Source organism: Ooceraea biroi, chromosome 1, assembly GCF_003672135.1.
Source record: "Ooceraea biroi isolate clonal line C1 chromosome 1, Obir_v5.4, whole genome shotgun sequence".
Lineage (NCBI taxonomy): Eukaryota > Metazoa > Arthropoda > Insecta > Hymenoptera > Formicidae > Ooceraea > Ooceraea biroi.
Window position 1 is genome coordinate 17828684 of NC_039506.1, and position 20497 is coordinate 17849180.

General features: G+C 51.7%; 1 pseudogene; it reads right to left on the minus strand.

Annotated features, from left to right (window-relative positions):
• The window catches only part of LOC113561957, a 23298-nt pseudogene that overhangs the window by 920 nt on the left and 1881 nt on the right, over window positions 1–20497 (minus strand).

Here is a 20497-nt window from a genome sequence, read left to right on the forward strand (position 1 = left end):
GCGCTTTTGGCGCATTCCAGTCTCGGACTACGAACATTACCACGAGTTTGGTCCTGTCCACCGATCTTTTAATGATCGCGAGACTGCCCACGGTGACGCATTCAACGTTTGGCGCATTCCAGTCTCAGACTACGAACCATTACCACGAGTTTGGTCCTGTCCACCGATTTTAATGATCGCGAGACTGCCCACGGTGACGCATTCAACGGTTTGGCGCATTCCAGTCTCAGACTACGAACCATTACCACGAGTTTGGTCCTGTCCACCGATCTTTTAATGATCGCGAGACTGCCCACGGATGACGCATCAACGGTTTGGCGCATTCCAGTCTCGGACTACGAACCATTACCACGAGTTTGGTCCTGTCCACCGATCTTTTAATGATCGCGAGACTGCCCATGCGACGTTTGGCGCATTCCAGTCTCGGACTACGAACCATTACCACGAGTTTGGTCCTGTCCACCGATCTTTTAATGATCGCGAGACTGCCCACGGTGACGCATTCAACGGTTTGGCGCATTCCAGTCTCAGACTACGAACCATTACCACGAGTTTGGTCCTGTCCACCGACTTTTAATGATCGCGAGACTGCCCACGGTGACGCATTCAACGGTTTGGCGCATTCCAGTCTCAGACTACGAACCATTACCACGAGTTTGGTCCTGTCCACCGACTTTTAATGATCGCGAGACTGCCCACGGTGACGCATTCAACGGTTTGGCGCATTCCAGTCTCAGACTACGAACCATTACCACGAGTTTGGTCCTGTCACCGATCTTTTAATGATCGCGAGACTGCCCACGGAGACGCATTCAACGGTTTGGCGCATTCCAGTCTCGGACTACGAACCATTACCACGAGTTTGGTCCTGTCACCGATCTTTTAATGATCGCGAGACTGCCCATGCGATGACGCTTTTGGCGCATTCCAGTCTCGGACTACGAACCATTACCACGAGTTTGGTCCTGTCCACCGATCTTTTAATGATCGCGAGACTGCCCAGTGACGCATTCAACGGTTTGGCGCATTCCAGTCTCAGACTACGAACCATTACCACGAGTTTGGTCCTGTCCACCGACTTTTAATGATCGCGAGACTGCCCACGGTGACGCATTCAACGGTTTGGCGCATTCCAGTCTCGGACTACGAACCATTACCACGAGTTTGGTCCTGTCCACCGATCTTTTAATGATCGCGAGACTGCCCACGATGACGCATTCAACGTTTGGCGCATTCCAGTCTCGGACTACGAACCATTACCACGAGTTTGGTCCTGTCCACCGATCTTTTGATCGCGAGACTGCCCATGCCGATGACGCTTTTGGCGCATTCCAGTCTCGGACTACGAACCATTACCACGAGTTTGGTCCTGTCCACCGATCTTTTAATGATCGCGAGACTGCCCACGGTGACGCATTCAACGGTTTGGCGCATTCCAGTCTCGGACTACGAACCATTACCACGAGTTTGGTCCTGTCCACCGACTTTTAATGATCGCGAGACTGCCCACGGTGACGCATTCAACGTTTGGCGCATTCCAGTCTCAGACTACGAACCATTACCACGAGTTTGGTCCTGTCCACCGATCTTTTAATGATCGCGAGACTGCCCACGGACGCATTCAACGGTTTGGCGCATTCCAGTCTCGGACTACGAACCATTACCACGAGTTTGGTCCTGTCCACCGACTTTTAATGATCGCGAGACTGCCCACGATGACGCATTCAACGGTTTGGCGCATTCCAGTCTCGGACTACGAACCATTACCACGAGTTTGGTCCTGTCCACCGATCTTTTAATGATCGCGAGACTGCCCATGCGATGACGCTTTTGGCGCATTCCAGTCTCGGACTACGAACCATTACCACGAGTTTGGTCCTGTCCACCGATCTTTTAATGATCGCGAGACTGCCATGGTGACGCATTCAACGGTTTGGCGCATTCCAGTCTCAGACTACGAACCATTACCACGAGTTTGGTCCTGTCCACCGACTTTTAATGATCGCGAGACTGCCCACGGTGACGCATTCAACGGTTTGGCGCATTCCAGTCTCAGACTACGAACCATTACCACGAGTTTGGTCCTGTCCACCGACTTTTAATGATCGCGAGACTGCCCACGGTGACGCATTCAACGGTTTGGCGCATTCCAGTCTCAGACTACGAACCATTACCACGAGTTTGGTCCTGTCCACCGATTTTAATGATCGCGAGACTGCCCACGGTGACGCATTCAACGGTTTGGCGCATTCCAGTCTCAGACTACGAACCATTACCACGATTTGGTCCTGTCCACCGATTTTATGATCGCGAGACTGTCCAGGCGAATGCGTTTGGCGCATTCGTCTCGGACTACGAACCATTACCACGAGTTTGGTCCTGTCACCGATCATTTGATGATCGCGAGACTGTCCATGCCGATGCCGCTTTTGGCGCATTTCCGTCTCGGACTACGAACTATTACCACAGTTTGGTCTGTCCACCGATCTTTTAATGATCGCGAGACTGCCCATGGTGAGATTCACGGTTTGGCGTATTCCAGTCTCAGACTACGAACCATTACAACGAGTTTGGTCCTGTCCACCGACTTTTAATGATCGCGAGACTGCCCACGGTGAGCATTCAACGGTTTGGCGCATTCCAGTCTCAGACTACGAACCATTACACGAGTTTGGGTCCTGTCCACCGATCTTTTAATGATCGCGAGACTGCCCACGGAGACGCATTCAACGGTTTGGCGCATTCCAGTCTCGGATTACGAACCATTACCACGAGTTTGGTCCTGTCACCGATCATTTGATGATCGCGAGACTGTCCATGCCGATGCGCTTTGGCGCATTCCAGTCTCGACTACGAACCATTACCACGAGTTTGGTCTGTCCACCGATCTTTTAATGATCGCGAGACTGCCCATGGTGACGCATTCACGGTTTGGCGCATTCCAGTCTCGACTACGAACCATTACCACGAGTTTGGTCCTGTCACCGATCTTTTAATGATCGCGAGACTGCCACGGTGACGCATTCAACGGTTTGGCGCATTCCAGTCTCGACTACGAACCATTACCACGAGTTTGGTCCTGTCCACCGATCTTTTAATGATCGCGAGACTGCCCATGGTGACGCATTCAACGGTTTGGCGCATTCCAGTCTCAGACTACGAACCATTACCACGAGTTTGGTCCTGTCCACCGATCTTTTAATGATCGCGAGACTGCCACGGGAGACGCATTCAACGGTTTGGCGCATTCCAGTCTCGGACTACGAACATTACCACGAGTTTGGTCCTGTCCACCGATCTTTTAATGATCGCGAGACTGCCCATGAGCATTCAACGGTTTGGCGCATTCCAGTCTCAGGACTACGAACCATTACCACGAGTTTGGTCCTGTCCACCGATCTTTTAATGATCGCGAGACTGCCCACGGTGACGCATTCAACGGTTTGGCGCATTCCAGTCTCGACTACGAACCATTACCACGAGTTTGGTCCTGTCCACCGACTTTTAATGATCGCGAGACTGCCCACGGTGACGCATTCAACGGTTTGGCGCATTCCAGTCTCAGACTACGAACCATTACCACGAGTTTGGTCCTGTCCACCGATCTTTTAATGATCGCGAGACTGCCCACGGAGACGCATTCAACGGTTTGGCGCATTCCAGTCTCGGACTACGAACCATTACCACGAGTTTGGTCCTGTCACCGATCATTTGATGATCGCGAGACTGGTCCATGCCGAGCGCTTTTGCGCATTTCCGTCTCGGACTACGAACTATTACCACGAGTTTGGTCCTGTCCACCGATCTTTTAATGATCGCGAGACTGCCCATGGTGACGCATTCAACGGTTTGGCGTATTCCAGTCTCAGACTACGAACCATTACCACGAGTTTGGTCCTGTCCACCGACTTTTAATGATCGCGAGACTGCCCACGGAGACGCATTCAACGGTTTGGAGGCATTCCAGTCTCGGACTACGAACCATTACCACGAGTTTGGTCCTGTCCACCGATCTTTTAATGATCGCGAGACTGCCCACGGTGACGCATTCAACGGTTTGGCGCATTCCAGTCTCAGACTACGAACCATTACCACGAGTTTGGTCCTGTCCACCGACTTTTAATGATCGCGAGACTGCCCACGGAGACGCATTCAACGGTTTGGCGCATTCCAGTCTCGGATTACGAACCATTACCACGAGTTTGGTCCTGTTCACCGATCATTTGATGATCGCGAGACTGTCCATGCCGATGCGCTTTTGGCGCATTTCCGTCTCGGACTACGAACTATTACCACGAGTTTGGTCCTGTCCACCGACTTTTAATGATCGCGAGACTGCCCATGGTGACGCATTACGGTTTGGCGATTCCAGTCTCAGACTACGAACATTACCACGAGTTTGGTCCTGTCCACCGACTTTTAATGATCGCGAGACTGCCCACGGAGACGCATTCAACGGTTTGGGCATTCCAGTCTCGGACTACGAACCATTACCACGAGTTTGGTCCTGTCCACCGATCTTTTAATGATCGCGAGACTGCCCACGGTGACGCATTCAACGGTTTGGCGCATTCCAGTCTCAGACTACGAACCATTACCACGAGTTTGGTCCTGTCCACCGACTTTTAATGATCGCGAGACTGCCCACGGAGACGCATTCAACGGTTTGGCGCATTCCAGTCTCGGACTACGAACCATTACCACGAGTTTGGTCCTGTCCACCGATCATTTGATGATCGCGAGACTGTCCATGTCGTGCGCTTTGGCGCATTCCGTCTCGGACTACGAACTATTACCACGAGTTGGTCCTGTCCACCGATCATTTGATGATCGCGAGACTGTCCATGCCGATGCGCTTTTGGCGCATTTCCGTCTCGGACTACGAACTATTACCACGAGTTTGGTCCTGTCCACCGATCTTTTAATGATCGCGAGACTGCCCATGGTGACGCATTCAACGGTTTGGCGTATTCCAGTCTCAGACTACGAACCATTACCACGAGTTTGGTCCTGTCCACCGACTTTTAATGATCGCGAGACTGCCCACGGTGACGCATTCAACGGTTTGGCGCATTCCAGTCTCAGACTACGAACCATTACCACGAGTTTGGTCCTGTCCACCGATCTTTTAATGATCGCGAGACTGCCCACGGAGACGCATTCAACGGTTTGGCGCATTCCAGTCTCGGATTACGAACCATTACCACGAGTTTGGTCCTGTTCACCGATCATTTGATGATCGCGAGACTGTCCATGCCGATGCGCTTTTGGCGCATTTCCGTCTCGGACTACGAACTATTACCACGAGTTTGGTCCTGTCCACCGATCTTTTAATGATCGCGAGACTGCCCATGGTGACGCATTCAACGGTTTGGCGTATTCCAGTCTCAGACTACGAACCATTACCACGAGTTTGGTCCTGTCCACCGACTTTTAATGATCGCGAGACTGCCCACGGTGACGCATTCAACGGTTTGGCGCATTCCAGTCTCAGACTACGAACCATTACCACGAGTTTGGTCCTGTCCACCGACTTTTAATGATGGCGAGACTGCCCACGGTGACGCATTCAACGGTTTGGCGCATTCCAGTCTCAGACTACGAACCATTACCACGAGTTTGGTCCTGTCCACCGATCTTTTAATGATCGCGAGACTGCCCACGGAGACGCATTCAACGGTTTGGCGCATTCCAGTCTCGGATTACGAACCATTACCACGAGTTTGGTCCTGTTCACCGATCATTTGATGATCGCGAGACTGTCCATGCCGATGCGCTTTTGGCGCATTTCCGTCTCGGACTACGAACTATTACCACGAGTTTGGTCCTGTCCACCGATCTTTTAATGATCGCGAGACTGCCCATGGTGACGCATTCAACGGTTTGGCGTATTCCAGTCTCAGACTACGAACCATTACCACGAGTTTGGTCCTGTCCACCGACTTTTAATGATCGCGAGACTGCCCACGGTGACGCATTCAACGGTTTGGCGCATTCCAGTCTCAGACTACGAACCATTACCACGAGTTTGGTCCTGTCCACCGATCTTTTAATGATCGCGAGACTGCCCACGGAGACGCATTCAACGGTTTGGCGCATTCCAGTCTCGGATTACGAACCATTACCACGAGTTTGGTCCTGTTCACCGATCATTTGATGATCGCGAGACTGTCCATGCCGATGCGCTTTTGGCGCATTTCCGTCTCGGACTACGAACTATTACCACGAGTTTGGTCCTGTCCACCGATCTTTTAATGATCGCGAGACTGCCCATGGTGACGCATTCAACGGTTTGGCGTATTCCAGTCTCAGACTACGAACCATTACCACGAGTTTGGTCCTGTCCACCGACTTTTAATGATCGCGAGACTGCCCACGGTGACGCATTCAACGGTTTGGCGCATTCCAGTCTCAGACTACGAACCATTACCACGAGTTTGGTCCTGTCCACCGACTTTTAATGATGGCGAGACTGCCCACGGTGACGCATTCAACGGTTTGGCGCATTCCAGTCTCAGACTACGAACCATTACCACGAGTTTGGTCCTGTCCACCGATCTTTTAATGATCGCGAGACTGCCCACGGAGACGCATTCAACGGTTTGGCGCATTCCAGTCTCGGATTACGAACCATTACCACGAGTTTGGTCCTGTTCACCGATCATTTGATGATCGCGAGACTGTCCATGCCGATGCGCTTTTGGCGCATTTCCGTCTCGGACTACGAACTATTACCACGAGTTTGGTCCTGTCCACCGATCTTTTAATGATCGCGAGACTGCCCATGGTGACGCATTCAACGGTTTGGCGTATTCCAGTCTCAGACTACGAACCATTACCACGAGTTTGGTCCTGTCCACCGACTTTTAATGATCGCGAGACTGCCCACGGAGACGCATTCAACGGTTTGGAGCATTCCAGTCTCGGACTACGAACCATTACCACGAGTTTGGTCCTGTCCACCGACTTTTAATGATCGCGAGACTGCCCACGGTGACGCATTCAACGGTTTGGCGCATTCCAGTCTCAGACTACGAACCATTACCACGAGTTTGGTCCTGTCCACCGACTTTTAATGATCGCGAGACTGCCCACGGAGACGCATTCAACGGTTTGGCGCATTCCAGTCTCGGACTACGAACCATTACCACGAGTTTGGTCCTGTCCACCGATCATTTGATGATCGCGAGACTGTCCATGTCGATGCGCTTTTGGCGCATTTCCGTCTCGGACTACGAACTATTACCACGAGTTTGGTCCTGTCCACCGATCATTTGATGATCGCGAGACTGTCCATGCCGATGCGCTTTTGGCGCATTTCCGTCTCGGACTACGAACTATTACCACAAGTTTGGTCCTGTCCACCGATCTTTTAATGATCGCGAGACTGCCCATGGTGACGCATTCAACGGTTTGGCGTATTCCAGTCTCAGACTACGAACCATTACCACGAGTTTGGTCCTGTCCACCGACTTTTAATGATCGCGAGACTGCCCACGGTGACGCATTCAACGGTTTGGCGCATTCCAGTCTCAGACTACGAACCATTACCACGAGTTTGGTCCTGTCCACCGATCTTTTAATGATCGCGAGACTGCCCACGGAGACGCATTCAACGGTTTGGCGCATTCCAGTCTCGGATTACGAACCATTACCACGAGTTTGGTCCTGTTCACCGATCATTTGATGATCGCGAGACTGTCCATGCCGATGCGCTTTTGGCGCATTTCCGTCTCGGACTACGAACTATTACCACGAGTTTGGTCCTGTCCACCGATCTTTTAATGATCGCGAGACTGCCCATGGTGACGCATTCAACGGTTTGGCGTATTCCAGTCTCAGACTACGAACCATTACCACGAGTTTGGTCCTGTCCACCGACTTTTAATGATCGCGAGACTGCCCACGGTGACGCATTCAACGGTTTGGCGCATTCCAGTCTCAGACTACGAACCATTACCACGAGTTTGGTCCTGTCCACCGACTTTTAATGATGGCGAGACTGCCCACGGTGACGCATTCAACGGTTTGGCGCATTCCAGTCTCAGACTACGAACCATTACCACGAGTTTGGTCCTGTCCACCGATCTTTTAATGATCGCGAGACTGCCCACGGAGACGCATTCAACGGTTTGGCGCATTCCAGTCTCGGATTACGAACCATTACCACGAGTTTGGTCCTGTTCACCGATCATTTGATGATCGCGAGACTGTCCATGCCGATGCGCTTTTGGCGCATTTCCGTCTCGGACTACGAACTATTACCACGAGTTTGGTCCTGTCCACCGATCTTTTAATGATCGCGAGACTGCCCATGGTGACGCATTCAACGGTTTGGCGTATTCCAGTCTCAGACTACGAACCATTACCACGAGTTTGGTCCTGTCCACCGACTTTTAATGATCGCGAGACTGCCCACGGAGACGCATTCAACGGTTTGGAGCATTCCAGTCTCGGACTACGAACCATTACCACGAGTTTGGTCCTGTCCACCGACTTTTAATGATCGCGAGACTGCCCACGGTGACGCATTCAACGGTTTGGCGCATTCCAGTCTCAGACTACGAACCATTACCACGAGTTTGGTCCTGTCCACCGATCTTTTAATGATCGCGAGACTGCCCACGGAGACGCATTCAACGGTTTGGCGCATTCCAGTCTCGGATTACGAACCATTACCACGAGTTTGGTCCTGTTCACCGATCATTTGATGATCGCGAGACTGTCCATGCCGATGCGCTTTTGGCGCATTTCCGTCTCGGACTACGAACTATTACCACGAGTTTGGTCCTGTCCACCGATCTTTTAATGATCGCGAGACTGCCCATGGTGACGCATTCAACGGTTTGGCGTATTCCAGTCTCAGACTACGAACCATTACCACGAGTTTGGTCCTGTCCACCGACTTTTAATGATCGCGAGACTGCCCACGGAGACGCATTCAACGGTTTGGAGCATTCCAGTCTCGGACTACGAACCATTACCACGAGTTTGGTCCTGTCCACCGATCTTTTAATGATCGCGAGACTGCCCACGGTGACGCATTCAACGGTTTGGCGCATTCCAGTCTCAGACTACGAACCATTACCACGAGTTTGGTCCTGTCCACCGACTTTTAATGATCGCGAGACTGCCCACGGAGACGCATTCAACGGTTTGGCGCATTCCAGTCTCGGATTACGAACCATTACCACGAGTTTGGTCCTGTTCACCGATCATTTGATGATCGCGAGACTGTCCATGCCGATGCGCTTTTGGCGCATTTCCGTCTCGGACTACGAACTATTACCACGAGTTTGGTCCTGTCCACCGATCTTTTAATGATCGCGAGACTGCCCATGGTGACGCATTCAACGGTTTGGCGTATTCCAGTCTCAGACTACGAACCATTACCACGAGTTTGGTCCTGTCCACCGACTTTTAATGATCGCGAGACTGCCCACGGAGACGCATTCAACGGTTTGGAGCATTCCAGTCTCGGACTACGAACCATTACCACGAGTTTGGTCCTGTCCACCGATCTTTTAATGATCGCGAGACTGCCCACGGTGACGCATTCAACGGTTTGGCGCATTCCAGTCTCAGACTACGAACCATTACCACGAGTTTGGTCCTGTCCACCGACTTTTAATGATCGCGAGACTGCCCACGGAGACGCATTCAACGGTTTGGAGCATTCCAGTCTCGGACTACGAACCATTACCACGAGTTTGGTCCTGTCCACCGATCTTTTAATGATCGCGAGACTGCCCACGGTGACGCATTCAACGGTTTGGCGCATTCCAGTCTCAGACTACGAACCATTACCACGAGTTTGGTCCTGTCCACCGACTTTTAATGATCGCGAGACTGCCCACGGAGACGCATTCAACGGTTTGGCGCATTCCAGTCTCGGATTACGAACCATTACCACGAGTTTGGTCCTGTTCACCGATCATTTGATGATCGCGAGACTGTCCATGCCGATGCGCTTTTGGCGCATTTCCGTCTCGGACTACGAACTATTACCACGAGTTTGGTCCTGTCCACCGATCTTTTAATGATCGCGAGACTGCCCATGGTGACGCATTCAACGGTTTGGCGTATTCCAGTCTCAGACTACGAACCATTACCACGAGTTTGGTCCTGTCCACCGACTTTTAATGATCGCGAGACTGCCCACGGAGACGCATTCAACGGTTTGGAGCATTCCAGTCTCGGACTACGAACCATTACCACGAGTTTGGTCCTGTCCACCGATCTTTTAATGATCGCGAGACTGCCCACGGTGACGCATTCAACGGTTTGGCGCATTCCAGTCTCAGACTACGAACCATTACCACGAGTTTGGTCCTGTCCACCGACTTTTAATGATCGCGAGACTGCCCACGGAGACGCATTCAACGGTTTGGCGCATTCCAGTCTCGGACTACGAACCATTACCACGAGTTTGGTCCTGTCCACCGATCATTTGATGATCGCGAGACTGTCCATGTCGATGCGCTTTTGGCGCATTTCCGTCTCGGACTACGAACTATTACCACGAGTTTGGTCCTGTCCACCGATCATTTGATGATCGCGAGACTGTCCATGCCGATGCGCTTTTGGCGCATTTCCGTCTCGGACTACGAACTATTACCACAAGTTTGGTCCTGTCCACCGATCTTTTAATGATCGCGAGACTGCCCATGGTGACGCATTCAACGGTTTGGCGTATTCCAGTCTCAGACTACGAACCATTACCACGAGTTTGGTCCTGTCCACCGACTTTTAATGATCGCGAGACTGCCCACGGTGACGCATTCAACGGTTTGGCGCATTCCAGTCTCAGACTACGAACCATTACCACGAGTTTGGTCCTGTCCACCGATCTTTTAATGATCGCGAGACTGCCCACGGAGACGCATTCAACGGTTTGGCGCATTCCAGTCTCGGATTACGAACCATTACCACGAGTTTGGTCCTGTTCACCGATCATTTGATGATCGCGAGACTGTCCATGCCGATGCGCTTTTGGCGCATTTCCGTCTCGGACTACGAACTATTACCACGAGTTTGGTCCTGTCCACCGATCTTTTAATGATCGCGAGACTGCCCATGGTGACGCATTCAACGGTTTGGCGTATTCCAGTCTCAGACTACGAACCATTACCACGAGTTTGGTCCTGTCCACCGACTTTTAATGATCGCGAGACTGCCCACGGTGACGCATTCAACGGTTTGGCGCATTCCAGTCTCAGACTACGAACCATTACCACGAGTTTGGTCCTGTCCACCGACTTTTAATGATGGCGAGACTGCCCACGGTGACGCATTCAACGGTTTGGCGCATTCCAGTCTCAGACTACGAACCATTACCACGAGTTTGGTCCTGTCCACCGATCTTTTAATGATCGCGAGACTGCCCACGGAGACGCATTCAACGGTTTGGCGCATTCCAGTCTCGGATTACGAACCATTACCACGAGTTTGGTCCTGTTCACCGATCATTTGATGATCGCGAGACTGTCCATGCCGATGCGCTTTTGGCGCATTTCCGTCTCGGACTACGAACTATTACCACGAGTTTGGTCCTGTCCACCGATCTTTTAATGATCGCGAGACTGCCCATGGTGACGCATTCAACGGTTTGGCGTATTCCAGTCTCAGACTACGAACCATTACCACGAGTTTGGTCCTGTCCACCGACTTTTAATGATCGCGAGACTGCCCACGGTGACGCATTCAACGGTTTGGCGCATTCCAGTCTCAGACTACGAACCATTACCACGAGTTTGGTCCTGTCCACCGATCTTTAATGATCGCGAGACTGCCCACGGAGACGCATTCAACGGTTTGGCGCATTCCAGTCTCGGATTACGAACCATTACCACGAGTTTGGTCCTGTTCACCGATCATTTGATGATCGCGAGACTGTCCATGCCGATGCGCTTTTGGCGCATTTCCGTCTCGGACTACGAACTATTACCACGAGTTTGGTCCTGTCCACCGATCTTTTAATGATCGCGAGACTGCCCATGGTGACGCATTCAACGGTTTGGCGTATTCCAGTCTCAGACTACGAACCATTACCACGAGTTTGGTCCTGTCCACCGACTTTTAATGATCGCGAGACTGCCCACGGTGACGCATTCAACGGTTTGGCGCATTCCAGTCTCAGACTACGAACCATTACCACGAGTTTGGTCCTGTCCACCGACTTTTAATGATGGCGAGACTGCCCACGGTGACGCATTCAACGGTTTGGCGCATTCCAGTCTCAGACTACGAACCATTACCACGAGTTTGGTCCTGTCCACCGATCTTTTAATGATCGCGAGACTGCCCACGGAGACGCATTCAACGGTTTGGCGCATTCCAGTCTCGGATTACGAACCATTACCACGAGTTTGGTCCTGTTCACCGATCATTTGATGATCGCGAGACTGTCCATGCCGATGCGCTTTTGGCGCATTTCCGTCTCGGACTACGAACTATTACCACGAGTTTGGTCCTGTCCACCGATCTTTTAATGATCGCGAGACTGCCCATGGTGACGCATTCAACGGTTTGGCGTATTCCAGTCTCAGACTACGAACCATTACCACGAGTTTGGTCCTGTCCACCGACTTTTAATGATCGCGAGACTGCCCACGGAGACGCATTCAACGGTTTGGAGCATTCCAGTCTCGGACTACGAACCATTACCACGAGTTTGGTCCTGTCCACCGACTTTTAATGATCGCGAGACTGCCCACGGTGACGCATTCAACGGTTTGGCGCATTCCAGTCTCAGACTACGAACCATTACCACGAGTTTGGTCCTGTCCACCGACTTTTAATGATCGCGAGACTGCCCACGGAGACGCATTCAACGGTTTGGCGCATTCCAGTCTCGGACTACGAACCATTACCACGAGTTTGGTCCTGTCCACCGATCATTTGATGATCGCGAGACTGTCCATGTCGATGCGCTTTTGGCGCATTTCCGTCTCGGACTACGAACTATTACCACGAGTTTGGTCCTGTCCACCGATCATTTGATGATCGCGAGACTGTCCATGCGATGCGCTTTTGGCGCATTCCGTCTCGGACTACGAACATTACCACAGTTTGGTCCTGTCCACCGATCTTTTAATGATCGCGAGACTGCCCATGGTGACGCATTCAACGGTTTGGCGTATTCCAGTCTCAGACTACGAACCATTACCACGAGTTTGGTCCTGTCCACCGACTTTTAATGATCGCGAGACTGCCACGGTGACGCATTCAACGGTTTGGCGCATTCCAGTCTCAGACTACGAACCATTACCACGAGTTTGGTCCTGTCCACCGATCTTTTAATGATCGCGAGACTGCCCACGGAGACGCATTCAACGGTTTGGCGCATTCCAGTCTCGGATTACGAACCATTACCACGAGTTTGGTCCTGTTCACCGATCATTTGATGATCGCGAGACTGTCCATGCGATGCGCTTTTGGCGCATTTCCGTCTCGGACTACGAACTATTACCACGAGTTTGGTCCTGTCCACCGATCTTTTAATGATCGCGAGACTGCCCATGGTGACGCATTCAACGGTTTGGCGTATTCCAGTCTCAGACTACGAACCATTACCACGAGTTTGGTCCTGTCCACCGACTTTTAATGATCGCGAGACTGCCCACGGTGACGCATTCAACGGTTTGGCGCATTCCAGTCTCAGACTACGAACCATTACCACGAGTTTGGTCCTGTCCACCGACTTTTAATGATCGCGAGACTGCCCACGGTGACGCATTCAACGGTTTGGCGCATTCCAGTCTCAGACTACGAACCATTACCACGAGTTTGGTCCTGTCCACCGATCTTTTAATGATCGCGAGACTGCCCACGGAGACGCATTCAACGGTTTGGCGCATTCCAGTCTCGATTACGAACCATTACCACGAGTTTGGTCCTGTTCACCGATCATTTAATGATCGCGAGACTGTCCCATGCCGATGCGCTTTTGGCGCATTCCGTCTCGGACTACGAACCATTACCACGAGTTTGGTCCTGTCCACCGATCTTTTAATGATCGCGAGACTGCCCATGGTGACGCATTCAACGGTTTGGCGTATTCCAGTCTCAGACTACGAACCATTACCACGAGTTTGGTCCTGTCCACCGACTTTTAATGATCGCGAGACTGCCCACGGTGACGCATTCAACGGTTTGGCGCATTCCAGTCTCAGACTACGAACCATTACCACGAGTTTGGTCCTGTCCACCGATCTTTTAATGATCGCGAGACTGCCCACGGAGACGCATTCAACGGTTTGGCGCATTCCAGTCTCGGATACGAACCATTACCACGAGTTTGGTCCTGTTCACCGATCATTTGATGATCGCGAGACTGTCCATGCGATGCGCTTTTGGCGCATTTCCGTCTCGGACTACGAACTATTACACGAGTTTGGTCCTGTCCACCGATCTTTTAATGATCGCGAGACTGCCCATGGTGACGCTTCACGGTTGGGCGCATTCCAGTCTCAGGACTACGAACCATTACCACGAGTTTGGTCCTGTCCACCGACTTTTAATGATCGCGAGACTGCCACGGAGACGCATTCAACGGTTTGGCGCATTCCAGTCTCAGACTACGAACCATTACCACGAGTTTGGTCCTGTCCACCGACTTTTAATGATCGCGAGACTGCCCACGGTGACGCATTCAACGGTTTGGCGCATTCCAGTCTCAGACTACGAACCATTACCACGAGTTTGGTCCTGTCCACCGATCTTTTAATGATCGCGAGACTGCCCACGGAGACGCATTCAACGGTTTGGCGCATTCCAGTCTCGGATACGAACCATTACCACGAGTTTGGTCCTGTTCACCGATCATTTGATGATCGCGAGACTGTCCATGCCGATGCGCTTTGGCGCATTTCCGTCTCGGACTACGAACTATTACCACGAGTTTGGTCCTGTCCACCGATCTTTTAATGATCGCGAGACTGCCCATGGTGACGCATTCAACGGTTTGGCGTATTCCAGTCTCAGACTACGAACCATTACACGAGTTTGGTCCTGTCCACCGACTTTTAATGATCGCGAGACTGCCCACGGAGACGCATTCAACGGTTTGGAGCATTCCAGTCTCGGACTACGAACCATTACCACGAGTTTGGTCCTGTCCACCGATCTTTTAATGATCGCGAGACTGCCCACGGTGACGCATTCAACGGTTTGGCGCATTCCAGTCTCAGACTACGAACCATTACCACGAGTTTGGTCCTGTCCACCGACTTTTAATGATCGCGAGACTGCCCACGGAGACGCATTCAACGGTTTGGCGCATTCCAGTCTCGGACTACGAACCATTACCACGAGTTTGGTCCTGTCCACCGATCATTTGATGATCGCGAGACTGTCCATGTCGATGCGCTTTTGGCGCATTTCCGTCTCGGACTACGAACTATTACACGAGTTTGGTCCTGTCCACGATCATTTGATGATCGCGAGACTGTCCATGCCGATGCGCTTTTGGCGCATTTCCGTCTCGGACTACGAACTATTACCACAAGTTTGGTCCTGTCCACCGATCTTTTAATGATCGCGAGACTGCCCATGGTGACGCATTCAACGGTTTGGCGTATTCCAGTCTCAGACTACGAACCATTACCACGAGTTTGGTCCTGTCCACCGACTTTTAATGATCGCGAGACTGCCCACGGTGACGCATTCAACGGTTTGGCGCATTCCAGTCTCAGACTACGAACCATTACCACGAGTTTGGTCCTGTCCACCGATCTTTTAATGATCGCGAGACTGCCCACGGAGACGCATTCAACGGTTTGGCGCATTCCAGTCTCGGATTACGAACCATTACCACGAGTTTGTCCTGTTCACCGATCATTTGATGATCGCGAGACTGTCCATGCCGATGCGCTTTTGGCGCATTTCCGTCTCGGACTACGAACTATTACCACGAGTTTGTCCTGTCCACCGATCTTTTAATGATCGCGAGACTGCCCATGGTGACGCATTCAACGGTTTGGCGTATTCCAGTCTCAGACTACGAACCATTACCACGAGTTTGGTCCTGTCACCGACTTTTAATGATCGCGAGACTGCCCACGGTGACGCATTCAACGGTTTGGCGCATTCCAGTCTCAGACTACGAACCATTACCACGAGTTTGGTCCTGTCCACCGACTTTTAATGATGGCGAGACTGCCCACGGTGACGCATTCAACGGTTTGGCGCATTCCAGTCTCAGACTACGAACCATTACCACGAGTTTGGTCCTGTCCACCGATCTTTTAATGATCGCGAGACTGCCCACGGAGACGCATTCAACGGTTTGGCGCATTCCAGTCTCGGATTACGAACCATTACCACGAGTTTGGTCCTGTTCACCGATCATTTGATGATCGCGAGACTGTCCATGCCGATGCGCTTTTGGCGCATTTCCGTCTCGGACTACGAACTATTACCACGAGTTTGGTCCTGTCCACCGATCTTTTAATGATCGCGAGACTGCCCATGGTGACGCATTCAACGGTTTGGCGTATTCCAGTCTCAGACTACGAACCATTACCACGAGTTTGGTCCTGTCCACCGACTTTTAATGATCGCGGACTGCCACGGGACGCATTCACGGTTTGGGGCATCCAGTCTCGACACGAACATACCACGAGTTTGTCCTGTCCACGACTTAATGATCGCGAGACTGCCACGGTGACGCATTCAACGGTTTGGCGCATTCCAGTCTCAGACTACGAACCATTACCACGAGTTTGGTCCTGTCCACCGATCTTTTAATGATCGCGAGACTGCCCACGGAGACGCATTCAACGGTTTGGCGCATTCCAGTCTCGGATTACGAACCATTACCACGAGTTTGTCCTGTTCACCGATCATTTGATGATCGCGAGACTGTCCATGCCGATGCGCTTTTGGCGCATTTCCGTCTCGGACTACGAACTATACCACGAGTTTGGTCCTGTCCACCGATCTTTTAATGATCGCGAGACTGCCCATGGTGACGCATTCAACGGTTTGGCGTATTCCAGTCTCAGACTACGAACCATTACCACGAGTTTGGTCCTGTCCACCGACTTTTAATGATCGCGAGACTGCCCACGGAGACGCATTCAACGGTTTGGAGCATTCCAGTCTCGGACTACGAACCATTACCACGAGTTTGGTCCTGTCCACCGATCTTTTAATGATCGCGAGACTGCCCACGGTGACGCATTCAACGGTTTGGCGCATTCCAGTCTCAGACTACGAACCATTACCACGAGTTTGGTCCTGTCCACCGACTTTTAATGATCGCGAGACTGCCCACGGAGACGCATTCAACGGTTTGGCGCATTCCAGTCTCGGATTACGAACCATTACCACGAGTTTGGTCCTGTTCACCGATCATTTGATGATCGCGAGACTGTCCATGCCGATGCGCTTTTGGCGCATTTCCGTCTCGGACTACGAACTATTACCACGAGTTTGGTCCTGTCCACCGATCTTTTAATGATCGCGAGACTGCCCATGGTGACGCATTCAACGTTTGGCGTATTCCAGTCTCAGACTACGAACCATTACCACGAGTTTGGTCCTGTCCACCGACTTTTAATGATCGCGAGACTGCCCACGGAGACGCATTCAACGGTTTGGAGCATTCCAGTCTCGGACTACGAACCATTACCACGAGTTTGGTCCTGTCCACCGATCTTTTAATGATCGCGAGACTGCCCACGGTGACGCATTCAACGTTTGGCGCATTCCAGTCTCAGACTACGAACCATTACCACGAGTTTGGTCCTGTCCACCGACTTTTAATGATCGCGAGACTGCCCACGGAGACGCATTCAACGGTTTGGCGCATTCCAGTCTCGGACTACGAACCATTACCACGAGTTTGGTCCTGTCCACCGATCTTTAATGATCGCGAGACTGCCCACGGTGACGCATTCAACGGTTTGGCGCATTCCAGTCTCAGACTACGAACCATTACCACGAGTTTGGTCCTGTCCACCGATCTTTTAATGATCGCGAGACTGCCCACGGAGACGCATTCAACGGTTTGGCGCATTCCAGTCTCGGATTACGAACCATTACCACGAGTTTGGTCCTGTTCACCGATCATTTGATGATCGCGAGACTGTCCATGCCGATGCGCTTTTGGCGCATTTCCGTCTCGGACTACGAACTATTACCACGAGTTTGGTCCTGTCCACCGATCTTTTAATGATCGCGAGACTGCCCATGGTGACGCATTCAACGGTTTGGCGTATTCCAGTCTCAGACTACGAACCATTACCACGAGTTTGGTCCTGTCCACCGACTTTTAATGATCGCGAGACTGCCCACGGTGACGCATTCAACGGTTTGGCGCATTCCAGTCTCAGACTACGAACCATTACCACGAGTTTGGTCCTGTCCACCGACTTTTAATGATCGCGAGACTGCCCACGGTGACGCATTCAACGGTTTGGCGCATTCCAGTCTCAGACTACGAACCATTACCACGAGTTTGGTCCTGTCCACCGATCTTTTAATGATCGCGAGACTGCCCACGGAGACGCATTCAACGGTTTGGCGCATTCCAGTCTCGGATACGAACCATTACCACGAGTTTGGTCCTGTTCACCGATCATTTGATGATCGCGAGACTGTCCATGCCGATGCGCTTTTGGCGCATTTCCGTCTCGGACTACGAACTATTACCACGAGTTTGGTCCTGTCCACCGATCTTTTAATGATCGCGAGACTGCCATGGTGACGCATTCAACGGTTTGGCGCATTCCAGTCTCAGACTACGAACCATTACCACGAGTTTGGTCCTGTCCACCGACTTTTAATGATCGCGAGACTGCCCACGGTGACGCATTCAACGGTTTGGCGCATTCCAGTCTCAGACTACGAACCATTACCACGAGTTTGGTCCTGTCCACCGACTTTTAATGATCGCGAGACTGCCCACGGTGACGCATTCAACGGTTTGGCGCATTCCAGTCTCAGACTACGAACCATTACCACGAGTTTGGTCCTGTCCACCGATCTTTTAATGATCGCGAGACTGCCCACGGAGACGCATTCAACGTTTGGCGCATTCCAGTCTCGGATTACGAACCATTACCACGAGTTTGGTCCTGTTCACCGATCATTTGATGATCGCGAGACTGTCCATGCCGATGCGCTTTTGGCGCATTTCCGTCTCGGACTACGAACTATTACCACGAGTTTGGTCCTGTCCACCGATCTTTTAATGATCGCGAGACTGCCCATGGTGACGCATTCAACGGTTTGGCGTATTCCAGTCTCAGACTACGAACCATTACCACGAGTTTGGTCCTGTCCACCGACTTTTAATGATCGCGAGACTGCCCACGGTGACGCATTCAACGGTTTGGCGCATTCCAGTCTCAGACTACGAACCATTACCACGAGTTTGGTCCTGTCCACCGACTTTTAATGATCGCGAGACTGCCCACGGTGACGCATTCAACGGTTTGGCGCATTCCAGTCTCAGACTACGAACCATTACCACGAGTTTTGTCCTGTCCACCGATCTTTTAATGATCGCGAGACTGCCCACGGAGACGCATTCAACGTTTGGCGCATTCCAGTCTCGGATACGAACCATTACCACGAGTTTGGTCCTGTTCACCGATCATTTGATGATCGCGAGACTGTCCATGCCGATGCGCTTTTGGCGCATTTCCGTCTCGGACTACGAACTATTACCACGAGTTTGGTCCTGTCCACCATCTTTTAATGATCGCGAGACTGCCCATGGTGACGCATTTCAAACGGTTTGGCGCATTCCAGTCTCGACTACGAACCATTACCACGAGTTTGGTCCTGTCCACCGACTTTTAATGATCGCGAGACTGCCCACGGTGACGCATTCAACGGTTTGGCGCATTCCAGTCTCAGACTACGAACCATTACCACGAGTTTGGTCCTGTCCACCGATCTTTTAATGATCGCGAGACTGCCCACGGACGCATTCAACGGTTTGGCGCATTCCAGTCTCGATACGACTACCATTACCACGAGTTTGGTCCTGTCCACCGATCTTTTAATGATCGCGAGACTGCCCATGCGCATTTTTGGCGCATTCCAGTCTCGGACTACGAACCATTACCACGAGTTTGGTCCTGTCCACCGATCTTTTAATGATCGCGAGACTGCCTGGTGACGCATTCAACGGTTTGGCGCATTCCAGTCTCAGACTACGAACCATTACCACGAGTTTGGTCCTGTCCACCGACTTTTAATGATCGCGAGACTGCCCACGGTGACGCATTCAACGGTTTGGCGCATTCCAGTCTCAGACTACGAACCATTACACGAGTTTGGTCCTGTCCACCGACTTTTAATGATCGCGAGACTGCCCACGGAGACGCATTCAACGGTTTGGCGCATTCCAGTCTCGGACTACGAACCATTACCACGAGTTTGGTCCTGTCCACCGATCTTTTATGATCGCGAGACTGCCCACGGTGACGCATTCAACGGTTTGGCGCATTCCAGTCTCGGACTACGAACCATTACCACGAGT